The following is a 19,528-nucleotide window of genomic DNA, read 5'->3' as shown; positions in this document are numbered from 1 at the left end:
ATGTTCTTGAGTTTCGAGTAATGAGAAATATAGAATTATACCTGCCCCAGAATTCTGAAATTGGGTCTTATCTGCACCTATCAGATCAAACCTCTCACTCCACATGGTTTTCCCATTTTATTTCAAGCACAGCAACATTATTCAAATTTCACCCAATTGAAAGATGCAGCTGTTTCTATTTTCAGTGAATTGCTGTTCGAGAATAGGGAACAAGCAACAATTCTGCCCTGTGTTTGGTTATCAGCAATATTCTGTCTGTAAGATATTTTTCACTCATGGGAAACAGAAGTCAGGGGAGCAATAGTTTAGGTGCTTCGGCCCTTTAAATACTGCAGAACAGCTGTAATGGTATGTTTTCTCCACAACAGACATTTGCGAAAGCTGAGACAATTTTCAGAGAACTCAAACTAGATCACAGATAAGGCTAAAATTATGGAATAGATAATTTTCCTTTTCCAACATGCCTAAATGCAAAAAAGAAAATTATTTATAGGAAAAAACCTCACCAGGCAAAATGAAACCAAAAAACCCCAAATGGATCTCCTTAGTGAAAATTAAATAATCTGAATACCTCTTGTCTCAGTTAGTCTATAGTGTCTAAATCCCATAAAATAGGCCATGAGAAAGGAGTGAAATAATCTCTGATAGTATATTGTCATTCAGTCTCTGTATTAGCACATACTTAGCATGCACTCTGATTTGCCAAAAAAACAAGACGTAGCAAACAAAGGAAGTCACAAATCCCAGAAAAGAGCTCAGATCCCTTCATTTTAAGAGCCATGTGTATACCCAGCTACATAAAACTGATCAAATCAGATCCAAACGAATCCATTATGCAGGGCAGGAGCTTCAATGTCCACACCCTGGCTGGCACAGGTTAGCTGTTCACTAGCTGGTCTGGAGGACTATGAAGCCAAATGAAAGACCATGATGGGTTAAAGGAAGACTGAATGCATAAACATGGTACGTGAAATGAGGTTAATTGTCCATGCAGCAAAATTGCCATTGAGCTGGGGGAACACATACTTCCTGACTTTCAGGACTATGCTTTACCTATAGAGCTATGATGTCAAAAAACCTCTCCAGTGAAATTCATAGGGTCTCATGTCTTGGAAAATGCAACTTCATTAAAAATGGTTTTAAAACTGTTTACTTTCACAGGATGGATCTGAGTCCCAATCTCTATGTCATGTAAGCAGACCCCATAATACAATCTGTCTGTTAGTTGTATATTACCTATTTTTTTTTTTTTTTCACTGATGGAGCATCCACTCCAGCTTTCTGCACTGGTGTCTTCTGGTGTCCCACTCGTCAGTTTCACTGAAGCACAGCCAGAGTTACTCCACCTGCCCTCCCTCCTGGCCACAGCGTTTCGCAGTTGGAGCCTTGTGAGCTGGAATCTCCTGCTTTCCTGGGCTGCTGCAAAGAAAATTATTGAGAAGTAAAACAGAAAGGACAAAAAGCTAACTATTTTAGGGAGACAAAGAAAGGAGAACTGCTCAGAGAATGACTGTGAACTCCTGCAGGCAGCAACAGGATCTCTCCGTCTTTAAAAGTGCTTTAGGGCTTTGAAAGCAAAGCAGAACCACTAGTGCTGTCAACTTCTAGCTGCCAACTGGATAGCAATAATTTCTAGAATTATTTTTTTTGAAAATATTTTTTTTCAAGAACTTGACTCGCTGTTTGTAGAGCTCAATATAAACTGAAGTCAGCCACAGACCAAACAACTTGTTCATCAGCTACTTGACTCCATCCCTTCCACAGACCCTGCCCAACTGGCACCGAAGTCCTTCTTAGGTGCCTCCTAAAGCAGAAATGGCAACAGGAAGGCCCCTACAACCACTCCCTTCCATAAAAAGCGCTCACAAGAGCTAATCTGGTAAAATGAACACCTTCTCCAGTGCTCCCTGCAGGCAACAGGAAGTATCTCATGGACCCAAACATGGAGCAGCCCAGCACTCTGCCCCTTTCTCTGGGAACAATGATGTAAGCCATCCAGTCCCAGTCAGCAAATCAGGACTCCATAGGTCTATGGCCTCAGCCAAATGCCACTTCCCATCACTCGTAAAGGTTTGAAGACCACTGCACACCATGTGAAAGGAGAGGTCATGTCCCATGACAGGGTACAGGACTGAACCATGTCTCTCGTGGTCTCTGGTTTCACCACTAGCAAAAGCAGTTCAACACTTGGTTGAAACAATGAAAAAATAAAACACTCAGTTGAAACATTATGTATACTCTAATTACAATTAATCCATCCCCAAATGAAATACTTAAGTTCAATCTTCCCAATGATGGCTTTATTGCGGGGCTGCAGATACAGAGAGAAAGGACTTTTATTTTTCAATGGCAAAATCTGATGTTTTTGAATCTAGTTTTTCTGTTGGAAAATGACAGGATGGAAAATCCACAGCTATCTCTACTTATAACACATCATGGTTAGGTGTGTGTGCATAGCACTTAACACAGCATAAAACATAACATAGCACATAACACATCCAGGTGGGTGTGCATATGGCACGGGTGCAAAAAGTAAGTTTTAGAGACAAAGTTTGAGGACACAGAAACTATTGGAAAAGGAGGGTTAAACAGCATTCAGATCAGATGGTACAAAGAAAGCTGCATTCTCTTGATCTCGAGGCAGGTTAAAATACAAAACAGTTTGCAGGTGACACTGAAAATACCAGGAAGTCCCTTAATTTAATACTGGGTACGGCTAGGCCTGGTACAAGGAAAAAAAAAAGAAAAATACAAAGTCATTTGTGCTGGGAAGACAATATCCAGCCCTCAGCAGAGATAAAGTAAAATCCCAGTTGATGTTTCTGAGCTGGAAGCAAGTGCAACTGGTCAAACACACCACACACTCCCCCCCTCCATCTGAAAATGACACTTCTTCAAAATTTTCAAGGAGCATGAAGATTTCAACAACAAAAACAGCAACAACAGAGTTCCCCATATGCTGCGTTGTTTATTTTTTTGAGGGAAATTGTTGACTGATTTTCATTTTGCCACATGTGAGAGAAAACACTCTACTATCCTTTTATTCAAGAAAAACTTTTAATATTCCAAGGTTCTAGTGTGATTCAGAAGGGAACTGTTTCTAAATGCCAACCTTTCCTGCTGGGGGGGAAGAATACCAGTTTCTGGCTTGGTTTAGGCTGGTGGCAGATTTATCTTCCCAAAGCAAGGCAGGTGCCTTGGGCAGCAACAGAAAAAAGTGCCCAACCCTCAGCCAAAATAGACCTAAATACCACCCAAACCCAAGGTATTAAATTTTTTAACAGACCACCTAAAAAGGCAAAATTCTTTGTCAAACGTTCCAGCAATATCAGAGTTAACACAGACGTTTCTTGTGGCAAACACGGGGAATTGCCTGAAATGGCTCAGTTATTGTTCTGGGAACCGCTGGCCAAGTCTGACCTCTCCACCTAACACCTGGGTGTAATTTCCAGCAGCCCAGCCGCTGTTTCCAGTGAAATCAAAGCTGATACAGCCGGTGACTTCTAAGATCCCTGATTGGGAGATCTCAGCTGTGGTTACCAGCTGGGCTCTGCAAGTGTTATTTTCCAAAAAACCCATCTGCCACACTGAGGCTCCAGTAGCCAAGAATCTGCTACTTACTACCACAAAACTGCTTCAGATTTTCAGAGAGGTAACTACAAGCATTTACATTTTGGGAGGGACAGACAAGGTGGATTCTAGAAACTGTCACTTTCAGTGTTGAAAGGAAGTTTTCATCTTCCTGCACTGGTCCAACGCTGCCTTCTTCTCTGCTGCTCTCGTTTTTCCGTAGGTGCCCTTAGTTTTCCCAGGACTATGGGCCATCCCACAGCTTCTGTCTTTTTCAAAATTTTGCATCTGTTTTATGTGTTTAATTGCTGCCTTTGACTTCAGCCTGGCTCCTCTTTCCTCATATTCATGCTTAGAGGCAGAGACAACCCAGCTGAGATTCACATCTCCATGGATGTTACATGTCTCTGGGGTTGATGTCTGCACTGGAGCTAGTGGTATAGATTCCCTTTAGCATCAACAGAGAGAAATGAATGGCTAAAGCATGATTTATCTTGCCTACCTGAGGCATCTGAACTTAGCAGGAGGTAATTCCTGGATCACAAGCATCTCTTTTCCTCAATTAGCAAGCAATGGAGCAGTCAATGTCAGGAGAGATGACTCCGGTTTCACTGAAGGCAGTTTCAAGAATGCTCTGAATGTGCCTTTCATTTGGAAGGATCCTGTCCCTTCATGACCTTTCTACACCCCTTGGCTCAAATGATTCACAGGCACTTGCCTTCCCAGGTGATGCCACCAAGGTGCATGTACCTGGTGGGGGATTTTTGCAAGGTCTGGCAAATCTACCCACCATTATTGCCAGGTTATCTGGTGTGAGTTTTCTCCAAGAGGCCACATGAAAACTGAACAACCATCAACAACCCTATTTGATGAGTACGGTCATTTACGCACATGGAGCTAAACTGCAGAATGAAGGTTTGTTGGTAGAAAAGGAGATTTATCATGACGGATGAAGGGCATTTTTAGCTCAGGAGGCAGCTGGTTTCCCCGTGGCCAGATGGCCATAGGGTCCAGGCCAAACTTCCCATCTTGACCATGCTCCAGTGTGATGATTACAACTGACTGAACTCAGAGTTTGGCCACCATATGAATATTAAACACCCCAGAATGATTTCTGAAGATTATTAGATTAGTGTAGCACCCGCTCAACATCTCACCACTGAGCCTAGAAAAATTGGAAGCAAAAATCAACAGCTTTAAAACAAAGGCAGCAGTAAGAAGCACTCTCTAAGAACGAAACACTAAGCTGTTCAAACTGGACCAGGATGGAGATACTGGAGCTCACCTAACATACAAGGAACTTTCTACACGTACCAAATCTGAACTCAGATCTGGATCTTGATTTTACAAATGTGCACTTTATGAATAAAAGTGTTTTATCAAAATTGTCTCAAGACCTTCTGGTTCTCCACATTTGTCCTGGTACTGAAATTCTGATGCTTGAGCCACCTCTGCTAATTACTTACAGAGATGGCATATGATTATCCAGAATTACACCCAAAACCACTGCAGTAACATTCCGCTTGAGCTCCCTGTGTTCCAAAACAGATGTGTGAAAACCTGTGAGCAGTAGTAATCATTAGGTTACTTGAGTAAGACAGTTGAGTGCGGTGGCATCTTGGGAACTTCCTGTCAAGTAAATTCCTGTTTTGGGAAGGGGCAGGAGGAGGGGGAAACCACATCTATCTGAAGGGGGTAGGATGAAGGTCTGGTACCTCTCTGCTCCATCATGTGATGTTAATCTGGAGCCAGGTATCTGTCAAAGCTGCCAAAATCTTTGGGTATCCTAGAGACAGCCGAGAGATATCGTGCATGAAAATGAAGTCAGCTCTGAAAATCAATCCTGTGCACGTGACAGAGCCTGAACACACAAAACCCACGGCACCAGAAACCGCTTGCCTTCCTGCAAAAATGCAGACCTTATGTCCATGTATAATATTTACTTCAAGAGCTTAAACACAAGGACCTGATGAACCATGCTAGCACAGAAAAGTAGAAGCAAATAGGAAGAGAAATAAAAATAAAACCCAGCTGAATTAATTGTGCTGACCTGGTAAGCTACGAGGGTGACAGAGGCATATAAAAAGCCTTATAAAAACCTATATAAAACATACATAAAACCTTAGGAATGAGTAGTCCTACTAACAGCCTGTACTACCACTAAGGCCTGCCATCCCGGTAACCGATTGCTGCAAATGGCATGCCACAGTTCCTCAGTGCAGCCCAGCCCGGGGCTCACCCATGGAGGGAGGATCTTCCTCAGTGCATCTGCACTTCGTTAGTAGTTTGTAGACTGCTAAATGAGCAACAGAGCCCAGCATGAATACACATTGTCTGAGCTCGGCTGATCACACTGTGTGATAAAAGGGAGTGTTAAAAAAAACTGCTGTTCTTCAGTAAACATTGGAAAAGAAGACTGAAGATTCAAACAGCTTGGACAACTGAAACAGGAGAAACAAGCTAAATATTTCCAAATATGGGCTACCTTACTCCAGTATCAAGCCAGGAGAACCTTGGGGCATGCAAACCAACCGAGCTGCAACTCCCTGGATAACAACGCCTTAATTAAAAGCTAAATTGCACATACATAAAAAAACCCCATAGGGCTCACTTCAGCCACAGAGGTCATGAAATTGCAGGCAATCGTATGACAAACATTAATCCAAAAGGGTCCAGGGAACAACTGCTCTGCACACACTCACTCAACACAAGCCACAAAAACACTTCGCAAAAATGCCATAATGAGCTTAAGGCTTTTAGTGCAAATAAATAAAGCCACAAATAGTAACACCAAAGGAAGAGAGAAAAGAAACCATTGAGGGCTCTGGTCTTCTGTAGCATTTGTTCAGTGAAAATGCCAAATTAATTCTAAGAGGGAGATTATGTTCAGTGCCCACCCCCCCCGGCACCCCAACACCTCGCTGCCCTGTTTCACTTCCCCAACAACTCCTGCTAATCTGATCTGGAGGAAAAACTCTTCTCCACTCCAAATCTGGCACTCGTTTTACCTTCACATATAATCAAAACATGCCAACCAGTACTTGAGATGTTTTTCTTTAATACCACTAGGAGCAATAACACATCATGTTCAACATCCCATCTCCAGCTGCTTTAGAGAAAAGCAAAAAACCCCAAGTCAGTCACTGAACTATGCATGGGGGGCGCAGGGTGAGGAATAATTAGCAGATTTATGTCATTCCCACTTTCAGCTCTGGGTTTTATTTCCAGAGGTGCTTTGAGTGCTGACCAGCACCCTCTGGTCCTGATGCTGACCCCCTTGAGCAGCCAAGCTTCCCACACGTGCCGTGGCACTGAGGATGAGCACAGATGGTCCCACGATGCTGTTGGATCCGGGAGGTCAGTGAAGGGTGATTCATCTCTCAGAGCACAGCAGATCCCGGGGCTCAGCTGGTGTAATTTGGGGGCAACCCAGATACCGCCACGGATATCTGCTGAGGATCTGCTCCTCTGTTTCTGCACTATTTTTGCCATTAAAGAACAGCAGCTTACAAGAACGGCAGTAGAAAAAACCTATTTCTATAGGGTGCAGCAGCTGTGTTGTCCCCTTTGGCATGCACTGACTTTTGGTGTGAAGGAACATTCCCATCTTGGTAGTGCTGACCCACCAATGTCATGTTGTGATGCACAACCTGCCCTCACTGACTCTAGAATGCTAATTTTGACTCAATAACACCTTTTAATGAACTTTGTGTTTTCATTTGGAAGAAACTCCAACCCAGAGCTCAACATGGTGCTTGGAGATGGTGGGGTTGCCCATAGTGGGGCTCCTCTTAGCAGAAGGTGCTTGGAGATGGTGGGGTTGCCCATAGTGGGGCTCCTCTTAGCAGAAGGTCCTTGTTTGCCCAAGTCCTTTGCCCAAGTTAAATACAGCCTTTCCCAATGGCTCACTGCATCTCTCAGGTGTGACACGGAGTGACAAGTTCTCATCCCAGGGGACAGGCAACAGAGAAGTCTCATGGAACGAGTGGTCCCAAGCAACTCCACGTACAACTGCTGCCTGCAGCAGGGAACACATAGAGATTACACACTCAAGGGGGAAAAAATAAATAAATCAGATTTTGCCAAAAATTCCCAAGCTTCACTGAGTAGAAGGGCATAGCCTTGCCGGGAGCAGGAAATGAGCATGTACTCTTGGGATAAAAAAATGCTCTCTCAAACAGGCCACAAAACAATACAATTATACACAGTTTGCCAGTAGAAATGCACTTGGGACAATGCCTTCCAACTCTCCCCTCTTCACCCGCCACCATGTGCACACTGTGGATGTGGGGTTTTTCACTTCAGTTAACGAAACAGAAAGGAAGGAGCCCCAGCAGCACCAGTGTCAGCGCCGGATCCGGAGGCGGCATGGAGCGATACAGCTGGATTTTCCTCTGACGGTCCAGCCGGCGGGGATGTGGTCACACAGCTGTAAGTGAAGAAGCTGTAACTATAAACGGGTGCTGTTCTCCATCGCCTGACGTCAAGGGAAGCTTTGCTGGCAAGCTGTGGAGCAGCTCTCCCACCCCACACAGCCCCCATGTGCCCAATGTGAGATCGCAGCCGTCTCCTTCCCCCGGGTGCCGCATACCTCCGCCCCGAGCTGCTGGGGTGAGGGATGCTGCCAAAACCACCTTGCCCAAAAAGCCACTTTCTATAAGAAACACCTTTCTCTGGACCCCAAAGAGAAGAAGGGGGGTGGTGTGTGTCCAGGGGACCCAGGGCAGGACTATTGTGTGCTGCCCCGATACACGTGATGCAAAAGAAACTGGCTCCCCGCCAGCTTCATCTTCTAGTGCTTTTCAATCAACATGTGTTTTCGGGTTGTTGCCACTCTTATTTCTATTACTGACAAGGGACATGACACGACATGGCACCCTCCAACCACAGGGAGGGAGATGTGATCTTTGTGCCCCTTCCAGAAAAAAAAAAAAGGCAAACAAAAAAATAATTCCTTACAGGCATGTGCCATTCCTGCTGCAAACAGTCAGGACTGAGCTGGAGAAAAGGCGACGCCAGGAGAAGCAGGTAACCCTCCTACAGCTGAGACGCTGGATTTAAAAAAATGCCGTTCCTGGCATATCCTTAAACAAACCCACAAGAGAAGCCAAAGCAACCCCAAACTTTTCCCTTCAGCCTGTAATTTTCAGAAAACAAACTGATCCTTTCACTTTTCCAAAGGAGTGAAGAGAAAGGCAGAGAACTAGAAACACCCTTTATAGAAATATCAGCTGTTCCTCCTCATTCCCACCCCCAGTTCTGTTTTTTGACAAGTTAAACTGAGGCCATAACTTATTCTGCTTTGTTCGACAGGGCTAATCACACGTGACTCTAATCACTCATGATGTTTTATTGATTTTAAGCACATTTAATCAGAAATTGGCTCTGAGTTAGATTCCTGCTAATTACTGAGAAGCAGCATTTTGAATGACTTCACAATTGGACTGCAGATTAGAATGGACAATATGTACTAAAATAATGATTCATGCATTCAGCTCCCTGGATTTATTTTGTTTATATTGGATTTTTTAATCTTTAAAGACATAATTCTGCATATGGGCAAGCAGCATCTAAACCCCTTAACAAAATGGGTTTAATTTAACAGGCAAGGCTTTGGCCAGAGACGGGATATGTAGGGAACAGTTTATCCCCTGCAAATGCAGTTCTTTCTCTGAAGGTCACCGCAGGTGCCTTGTCCATGGTGACAGCAGGCACAGGTGGTGGTAGCACCACCGGGAGGTGGGAGGTTGCTGCATGGGGTCCCTTTGGTGTCCCCCCTCTGCATATGGCTCGTGTTTTGGGGTGCAAGTACAGCTGGGCAGAGGGGTGTGCTGCACTCTACAGGATTGGGCCCCTGTGCTGAATCCTGCAGTTGTTCAGGGTGAGCTTTTCTGGTGTGCTGTCCCTGTTCCCAGCCCCAAACCCTCCTGGAAATGCAAATGGCTCATTAAGGCAAGAGGAGCCCAGCTCCCAGAGGTACCCGCAGCGCAAAACCACCCCAGCTGAATTCAGCCACCATCAGCCCATCACCGCTTCTGAACAAATCTTTCAACAACAGAGGGTTGAGGAGTTTATATTTCCATATTTCTCAACCTAAAAACACCTTCTCATTAAAAATGACATCAATACTGACCACAGCCTGGTAACAGATTTATATTTTTTAGCAGCCATGGGTGGCTCATCTCCATCAGTGCCTCGGCTGGAGATCCATGGCAAAGCAACTTCAAATACTGCAGTGACTTTGTCTGTGCTCAGAAGCAGCTGTGGCCAAGCTCAGACCATTTCTCAGCTCTGCAAAGCTCCCACTGTCTCCCAGCAAACACTGATCCACCAGCAGCAGGGATGCTGGTTGCTGGCAGAGAGGCCAGGCTAGGGACTACCAGCTATCTGACCTGGTATGAAACTGTCCTCAATGAAAACAGAAACTTTGTATTTCCGTCCATGCTATTTAATTTTTGTTGGAAAACAAGAAGCCACACTGGGGGAGACTCCTGCAGTTTTCAGCTAAAATTTTCAAGTATTAAGTTATAAATTCGAAATTTTTCATGGAAAAAAAGGAACTTCCCCCCCCGTCCCCAACACAGCTCTACTAGGTACACTTACTGCAATCTTGCCAGCCAATTGCTTTCAGACAAAAACAAGCCCAAATTCAGAATGATGCACAGAATACTCTGCAATAACCGGTATCTAAAAAGCAACAGCTCTGAAGTCTCCCTTGCTGCTCCCACTCCTTTCCACAGGTCCATGACACTACAATTCAGTGTGTGGAATTCGCTCATGAATGATGTGAAACCTCAGTTTCACAGAAAGCTGGGAAATTCACCCCAGAATCACCACCGGCCTCCCAAGGAAACAACCTGCAAATCTGTACTAATTCATCTGTCATTGATGAGTAGTAGAGATATGTAGTCTTTAAATGTTGTTGCGCTCCTTGAGTATGTCATAGCAAGACTCTTCCCCTCATGTAGGACTCAGATAACAGTAAATCCAGTGTGTAATTCTGACTCCTTCCTGCTTCCCCACCTCCCCACAACCCTCCTTTACGTAGCCAGCTCCGGTGTTACCACATGGAAGGGCACGTCTGACCTCAGCATGCCAGGACAAACCTCCTCCCAACGTGAGCTCAGGCATGCAGAGGAAGGTCACCTACCAGTACAGCTGAAGATAAACGAGGAACAGAGGACTGATCCCCTGAAACATTTTTCCTTATGAAAGCTATGCAGAGGGGATTCTGCATCAACGACAAAACTCGCCGCATCCAGAATCACCGGGTGTAGGTGTTCACAGCCCCAAGACGTGTTGCTTTAGCAGTTTTCTGAATGGACAAGAGTGACACAAAAGCCAATCTGTGTTCTTCCACTCACTGGTTGACTTCAGAGTGTTTAGTGAAAAGTACAGGCTTGAAATTATTCTGAAGTTACAGCACCTACAAGAATTTACCAGATGGAAACCTGAAAAAAGATTACTTCTCAGATGCATTGCTCATTTGTTCAGAGTAATTAGTAGATGTAAAACCAAAAATAGACCTTTTTCCTTTGATCCTCTCCAGTTGGATTCTGTGCGTGACAACTCAGAGCACGTCTCAATATTCTCCACTGAAACTGCTGTAGTTTTCATTCAAAACTCAACCAGTGTTTCACATCTCACCTACAAAAATGCAAATGAAGATAAGCCCCATCAAAGGACACCGACAAGCACCAACCTGTCCCAACTCCTCACATTTTGCATCCTCCTGGAGGAAGGAAATCACACGCAGGCTCACTTACAGAATTTGGAGTGTCCCAAGGATGAGCCTTTGCTGTTCTCCTTAGTTTTTTTATTCACCTATTAAAGATCCACCCTAAAGAGAGCAACTAAGGTCCTTGCAGCCTCCTAAAGTCCATGGCAGCTCTCTGACACCACTAACTTTGGGATTAGTCTTTTCTATATAGCCTAGGGAAAGGGTGAGGAAGGAAAGTGGTTTCCAGGAGATGCAGATGTAGAGTAGATGGGGCCAGGGCAAAGTGGAGAACAGGGAATGCGAGAGTCACACTGTTGCGCCGCGGAAATACAGCTCCAAATACAACCAGGAGGAATTATTTCCTCTACCCAAGCAGCAATTGTGCCGAGGCTGGTTGGCAGACGGCAGAGCTGCTTGCACTGGGCTGGTGGGGACACAGTCATGTTTCCAGCCGTACGTTTACCAAGCCTCATTCTTTATGCTGAGCATTAGCAATGAAATCCTACATTAGAGATTAGAACTAATACTGTACATTATTTCCAGCAAGGGATTAATTAAATTTCAACATTTCTGAGAGGCAACTGGTACAAAGGAAGCCATTCATTTCAGCAAGATCCAAATTAACAAATTTCTCACTTGTTTCTAAACTCGCTCCATGGTGGAGTGAAATGTAACCTGGGAACTGCCTCTTAAGAATGCTTTAAAATGCCTGACAATAACACGGGTTATCTACCTCCAAAGGTGCAGTGTGCCAAACACTACTCCTTCTTCTCCAGGTCCCACTGCTGGTTGTCCTCCCTGCACCCACAGATCCCTCTTACTGAAACAGCCTCTGCTCTGCCCTAGGAGCAGATCCCGCATGTGGCAGCGATGTCCCACTCAGCAGCCTGCCCAAATGACCTCTGCAGGGCTTTGTTCCTGATGTTCCTTGGGTTGGGGGGAAGCATGGCAAAGTCCATGGCTTTCTCTTCACTTCTTTTCTTCACTTCCAGAAGTGAAGAAAAGCCCTATTTGAGGTTTTAGGAGGGTGAGGGGGGGTGAGGGGGACAGGACCATGTATTTTGCTCCAACTGGCTATAAACAGGGGGTATGGAGAAGATCCAGCAGGGACAGGGATGGGACAGTAGAACTGATGTGTCCTGGAGTTGTGAAGTGGAAAGCCAACAGACAACGTCTTCAGTGGGACTTTTTCCCAGGAAAATGGAATGGTTATCATCAGAAAGCTGCAAAGCTGAGCAAAGTACAGGCTTCACTAGGACTTCATACCATCAAAATTCCTCACTGAGTTACACATCGTCAGCCCTTGTCTGTAGTGCTCATGGTCATATGCACATTTCTAAGGAGAGACTCAGGGACTTCCATGCTGTTCACCATAATGTAGCATTTTCCACGGTTTCTTGGCTTTTTCCAGGGCAGCTCAAATAGCTGGGGCTGCCCCTAGCTGCCCAATTCCCTTTCTCACAATCTGCTGTTTCTTGTTTGGGCATGTTTAAACTCGCTTTCTTCCTGTTTGCCTTTATTCTGCTTTTCATCATCAAAGTCCTGATTGGGCTGATGAGGGCTTTTGAGACCTGGAGGGGTTCCACGGCTCTGGCTTGTATTGGAAGGGGGCACTTTCCCATCCGCCAGCCGAGTTTCAACATTCTCCTTGTCTTGCTGAGGAAAACCAGGAGCACACACACAGCCTCCCGCAAAGACTTACTCCATTTCCAGCGAGATGAAACTGTAACAGGGAAATTTTGACCAGAGCAACAGAGTAGGCTGGACTGGAGAGCTGCTGCTGATGTGCTTGGAGTTGAGACCTTCAGCCCAATGACCATTTCTGCAGCTCATCCTCCATAGTGGGATGGGACACTTCACGTTCACACGCTGCTTCCCCAGCCAGAAAAGGCTTTGTGTAAGCAGAAACCTTTGAGTAAACAGAGAGAGCACTGTAGGTTGAAGTGGCCATTTCCAAACCAGTACCAGTGCCATGACAGCAATGTAAAGAAGACCATAAATCTATTTTTTGCCATTCACAGTTTCAGTGCAGGTCAAACTAATCGAAGTAAACCAATGTGAAAACCAATCAAACTTACAAAAAAAGGATTGCATAGACATCAGCATGCCATATATCATACTCTAAGTAACAGGTCTGGTGTCTTTCACCATTCGGAGAAGAGTTTGCTCCTGGTCCCTCTTATGAATCAGGATGTGGCCCAGCCCCACCTTTGCATTTGCAAAAGTGAAACCCATCGGGCAACGATCTTCAGGGCTCCCAAATCTGTGTGATGCAGGAGAGGAAGAAACACTGACAGCAATGTCAAAGGCAGGGCTGGGCCCCACAAGCGCCAAAATCAGCACTGAACTCTTCCCATCACCCCCTCCACAGTTGCACTGTCACAGCCCAGCCATGTAATACTAATTGTAATTACCAATGTACCTCATGTCCAGTGAATATTATGGTTTAATAGGTGACATTGTGCAATTAAGCACCAGCGGCGCAAGGTAAACATTCTGCAGTGCCAGCAATTTTTGCAAGAAACCACGAGATGGCGATGCAATAGAAATTTCCATAGTGAAAAACAGCACTTCGGGGTTACAGACCAAGGACTGAACCTCCCGGGTGCTGAGCACAGCACCAGAAAGCACAAAGCATGTACAGAGGAGTGGAAGTTTTAAATTATTTTGATCCTTTTTTGAGGGCATGCATGTGCTTTTTGTGTATTTATTGTGTATTTTTAAAGATCTGAAGCACAGCACAGTTTCCATTTTTTTTTTTAATATTAGCAGCTGACTTGAAATCTCCTGTTCAAGCAGCAGCTTGATCCTGCTGTGAATAAGCAAGTCTGCATGAAGTGACAATAAAGTGCAGCCATCTAGAGCTTGCTGCGTAAATGTCATTTAAAAAAGGATCTTTCCTTTGCCCTCTTTCCCAAGAGATATGTCCATCATTGGCAGTTCCACTGAAAGAAATTTTGACACAAAGTGAAAAATTAATTAAGGTTTTTAATTAAAATACAGGGAGGCATGGACAATGGAGAGTTGGCTGATGCAACGCACGCTTTACCCTCTGAGCTTACCCCTTTCCCCAGGATGGTGTTACTGGGATGTGTAAGGTCAATGAATAAGTGTGACCTGAATGTACAAGCTGGCTATCAAGGTGGATCTGAATACTGCTACTTTAAAAACCCTGCTTTAATATCTTATTTTTGCTTTGCTTTCTCTCTTACTGAAAACATCCACCCATAGGTAGATGTGTGCTCCTCCTTTATTTAAGAAACAAATATTTAATGTTGCTATGGACAGGCTTCAGGGTCTGGGGTTCTACATGGCACTAATCCCACCCTGAGGGACTTGACAGGGTTGTACCTGTCCCCCTGCCACCCTAAATTGAGTGGTTCATGGCTTTGCTGTTAGGGATGGGGTCTCCAAGAGCAGCATATGAGGGCCTGGAAACCTCCTTCCCACCCTCTCCTGGTGCAACGAGGCCCTGTGGTTGCTCCTGTGATTATTCTCAGCACTGTGGAGTAATATCAACAGTTTTATACAAGGGGAATTGAAACGACAAATATTGAGCTGTTTTTAAATGTCTGCGAGACAAAAGACACGTGTTCAACACCTCCATCCTCCCTCTGAAAACCTTTGGTGAATGAATACACTGACCCTAAAGCCTCCAACCAATGGTGGGCTTTTTGATATGATGTTTTAGGGCAATCCCATAAAAAAAGTTACCTGTTTCTTCTCTGGGTCTCTGCTCCGCCCCCAGCTCCTGCAGCACAAGGCATGGCTCTGGGTGAAGCTGCTGTGAAGGCAAAGGGCACAAGCTGCCAGCTGTCCCTTCCAAATTACCCTGTTTGTCCCCAGAATCAACCCTTACCTGCTCAAGGAGCAGCACCTACCTCCCACTTCAGCATTACATAGAGACAGGGTGACAACTTCCACCTTCCCTCTCCAGGGGAGCAATATTTCTACTGCCAAGCCCAAATGTGGGGACCGGTGGCTGTGTGGGCTAATTTATCCGTGTTTTATGGCACCCGTTGAGATGAATGAGGATAAACCACCAAATTTTGAGCCCACGATTCAATTACAGTTCACACAAATGCAGCTTCAAAGTGCCTTTGTGACAATTTGCCCTACAAATCACACGTCTCCTTTGCAAATCTACCCTTTAGATTCCTACTTGAAAAGGGGATGCAAGACAGTTCGCAGAGATTCATTTTTCCTCTAGTTTATATATAACTTACTAAGCTTTTTATTTTTCTAAATGAGCTTACTATGTCCAATTTAAGTGAAAATTTAATGATCCCTGCAGTAATTCATTTAAGGATACAGCTCCCATAAACGCTGTGACATAAGTCAGAGCATAACTGTCCTTGTCCACAGCACAATGATTAATCAACGTTATTAAAATTAGGATTGACTAAGGAGATTTGCATAAAATAAGAAGACTCAGAGCCTTCTCCAGGACAATAATGTATCTGAGACTCAAAGTCTGGGGCTTTCCTCCCCACTTACCCAGGCCTTTTGGCTCTGTGCAGCTTGGTAGCATTCAAATCCAAAGTGGCTGGTTCTGTTCACACATGTCCTAAAACAGGTTAAAAACCATTAACATTCTTTAGCATAGACAAGCAGGTTGCACTTCACTTTGGGTAGGAAGGAAATGTGGGAAAAAACCTATATTTCTGGCAATTTAAGTGGTGTGTCTCATTACTTTGGTCTAGGGCTGTTTTCTGGATGAGGCATTAATTGGAGCAACCACCTGGAGATATTTTATACTATTTAACATTATTTTACATCATTCTATGCTATTTTATATCCTCTTCTCCCCCTTGAATTTGGTAGGGCCCTACACGCCCATGTCACACCATGGCAAATGCTCAGAGCAGCTCAGCCCCCTTTGCAGGTCAAGGAAAGCAAAAGAAGCCCGAGCTGCTGGGGACATGTCTGTACCCCCAGCTCCAGGGAGCAGCACCTCAGCACAGCCTGGGCCACCGGATTGCCAAACCGAGCAGACCAAGCCTCCACAGACCCCACATTACTGTCATGATGGCCCTATATGTAACACCAGCCAACCAGGAGGGACCAATTAGATTTCTGGATCCAATTAGCAGCAGCTGTGATTTGTGTGCATCACTCTGTACATATGGCTACGCTGAACTTTCCCTCAGTTTCAAATGTCCCTGTGTAGCACAGGCAGAATGAGAGGAAGGACCATTTGTCTGCATTTTTTTTGTGAGCCTTTATGATGATGGACGAGGAACCTTTTACATCATTCACCAACTTGCAAACAAATTAGCTACCTTCATCACCTTCCTCTGATAGTGGAGCTGGCAAGAGACGGCCCGATGAGCTGCCAGGGAGCGGGTAATGGGTGCGGGGGGTGTACAAGTGTTTCATTGGACATGAGCAACTAAGTTTGCTGGAAATAAAATCTAAGTGAAGTCAGATGCTGAGGGCTTAAGTGTCCATGCATTAACCAAGATGGTTTCCTTCTTGTGCAGCAATTTGGGCTCTGGCCATTTAGGGCAGGACAGGAATTGTTACTCATTTTAACGGATGGTGGGCATCCAAATCCCTTTGGTAGGATTGAAAAATTTCATCCCTAATTTCTATGTGCTTCAGTCCCTCACATGCAGTCAACTCTCACAGGGCGCTCTGGGAAGCCTGATAAAAGTGTTCCTGGTATTACCCATGATGATCTTCAATTTCCTTGAAGAGATCAGAGCAGGAAGAAAATAAAGGTAGGTCCAAGGCCTGTTAACAAAATGACAGGCAGATGAACAGAGCTGGTTCCTTCTTCCTCATCAGCTGTTTCAGCCCAGAAACAGAAGATCCCACTAAGTGCCACCAGAAGCCCCGTGCTCAGGACTGTGCGTGCAAGGAGACGGCAGCACTGGCAGATGCAGGAGGGGACAATGCAGATTAGTGCAGGTCCTGCTGCTAATGAGCCTGGTAAGGGCAATGATGCTGTGATCACCAGGAAGCAAGACTGCGACAAATAACTGGGAGTTAATGACAAGATGTTCTGCAGCATCACCCAAGAGGTCAGTCCCTTTCTCCTCCATCTGCAGGGCTTTTACTGGTAGGTGTTAATAATGGAGTGGATCACCAGCTGCAAAGGGAGAAGATAAAACCATTGTACAGGATGTTTTAAAAGAGAAGTTGTCTAGCTGGAATTTATCTGTTAAAAAATAAGGCAGTGTTGGAGAGACCCCTGTACACATGCAAAGCCTTGGCAAAACTGCCCTTGAAATGAGGCACTGGATCATTTTATTGCACTGTAAACAATTTGGTATCTCTGTCACCTGCAATGTCTGGAAATGAACCCTTTTACTCCACAGCCTTTTAGCAGCAAGTAGGCAGCTCTTGGGGACAAGCACGAGGAGGCACTGGATGTAAATTAGAAGAGAAGAAAAGGGGCTGAAGGTTGCATGACATCTCTGCAGAGCAGAGTCTCTGAAAAAAAAGTTTCTCCCTATTTGGCTGAAAAGTGAAAGGGACAGACATGGTGGTGGCAGCTCCCTGTACCTCCTCTTGCAGGTGGTTCCACCTATGTTTCCTTGGTGGGGAGCAGGTAAAGTCAGGCAGCATTATCTGTAGAGGGGAAGTATAAACTGGGTGATGTTTTCCATAAATGTGGAAAATTAAACAAAATTTAACTTAATCCCTGGAAGATGACAAACATGTTTGAAAACCCAGCCCAAAAGCCCAAGTTACAGTGGCTGATCCACAGAGAGGCAGAAAGGTTTTGTGGTTAAGGCACTTTGCTGTGATCTGAAAAATCTGGGTTTAATTCCACCAGTCACAATCTCCCTGCCATGCCCTTGGACAAATCATTTAGTATCTTTCTTCCCAGCTCACTATAAAATGAGGGTGACAGCTCTTCCTTTTCAAATGGAGAGTCCTTACCTTGAAGAGTTTGCAGTTGTGGCTAAGTCTACACATTGTGGATAGAAGCGACAAGTTTCAGGAGCACATCACCTTGATAATGGTAGCAACGCTTTATTCTTCTTTGTAGAATAAGCTGAATTCCCCACTTGAAAGCAGAATATTATATCCAACAATCCATTCTGTCGGTCAGGATTTGAAACTGATTTCTGTATTAAAAGAAAATGAAGCACAAAAATGGCTTAATTAGCTTTGTAGACAGCCAGCGTGAGTACAGAACACCCTGAGCGAGGGTCCGCTCCAGCCAAATACCGTCCTTTAGGGAACTTGGCATTCCTTCCAGGCTGTGTGTCAAGGAGACTGAGTAACTTTACATCAACACAACATGGATTTTCCTTCTACCAAACTACTCTGCAATCTGTAATTTTTAACCTCACAAGTTTGAGATTGTACCTTAACATTTGCAGGAAGCAGATGGCTTCTGCATACTGCCAACCTGTTGTTACAAAAGCATCTTCCAAGAATTGTTTTCTACCCACAGTCGCTAACCATAATTAACCTTTCATATGATTTAATAAACAGGAAAAAATATTTGCCATCTCATATTAATAAAGAGAGCTCTTCAGGACATTTCCCCCCCTCTTCTAGAACATAGAAGCTGCCATAACTCTTTTTGTGCACTTAATTCTATTGTCTTTCAAACTATTTAGGGATGCAGCTTACCTATGCAGATTAAAGTGATGAAAGACAGCGTAACAGCGGATGTGCAAAGCACTTTCTAGCATGGCACAAAACAACCTCTTATTTGAGGAAAAAAAAAAACCAAGACCAAGTAAGAAGAGTGACCGCTAAGCCCGGGACAGGACGGAGAGCAGAGCTCACTGACAGCCCCAGCGATATCAAGGGAGCCAGTTGCATATTACACCTTTCCCACGCTCATAATTTTAATGTCTTTCAGAGTTTTAAGTGATAATAATAGAGTCCTGTACTGCTTTGACCTTCTTAATATTCGGAAACTTTACTAACGGGTCATTTTTGGATGGAGGGCTCTCTATATATACACACCATAGGGACAGATGCCTCCAAAGTGTCTAGGAGACAGCTAAGTGCAAAGAGCTATTACTACCGTGATTTCACTAATGAATGAAAATGAAGATGTTGGCTAAGACTTTCCCCCATATTATGGGGGAAATGAAATGACAGACATAAGTAAAATGCTGGCATAGGGGACCAAAGCACATCTCTCAGTTCCTGATGGGTACTTGCTTTGGCTTAGGACATCAAAGACTTTCTGAAGAGCCCAAACTATGAAGAAAATATTCTATGGCTTAACCAATTTCCATAATGGGGATTAGGGAACACTCTCCC

At 44.6% G+C, this 19,528-nt stretch overlaps 1 long non-coding RNA gene across 9 annotated transcripts in view; it reads right to left on the bottom strand.

Annotated features, from left to right (window-relative positions):
• Window positions 1–256: 256 nt before the first annotated feature.
• The window catches only part of LOC110363298 (uncharacterized), a 63,549-nt gene continuing 44,277 nt past the window's right edge, over window positions 257–19,528 (bottom strand). For 4 of the 9 annotated variants that reach the window (XR_010474271.1, XR_010474278.1, XR_010474277.1 and 1 more), the window contains 3 exons: window positions 15,788–18,369; window positions 15,005–15,074; window positions 259–13,199 (listed from right to left, as the gene is read on the bottom strand). This is a non-coding gene — a long non-coding RNA (uncharacterized LOC110363298). Of the gene's footprint in view, window positions 13,200–15,004; window positions 15,075–15,787; window positions 18,370–19,528 lie in introns of all 9 variants that reach the window. The other 5 variants (XR_010474275.1, XR_010474279.1, XR_010474273.1 and 2 more) reach the window with 5 other exon arrangements.

This window comes from Columba livia, chromosome 8 (assembly GCF_036013475.1).
Source record: "Columba livia isolate bColLiv1 breed racing homer chromosome 8, bColLiv1.pat.W.v2, whole genome shotgun sequence".
In the NCBI taxonomy this organism is placed as follows: Eukaryota; Metazoa; Chordata; class Aves; order Columbiformes; family Columbidae; genus Columba; species Columba livia.
The sequence above is the reverse complement of the archived record's forward strand: the minus strand, read 5'-3'. Positions and strand labels throughout refer to the sequence as shown.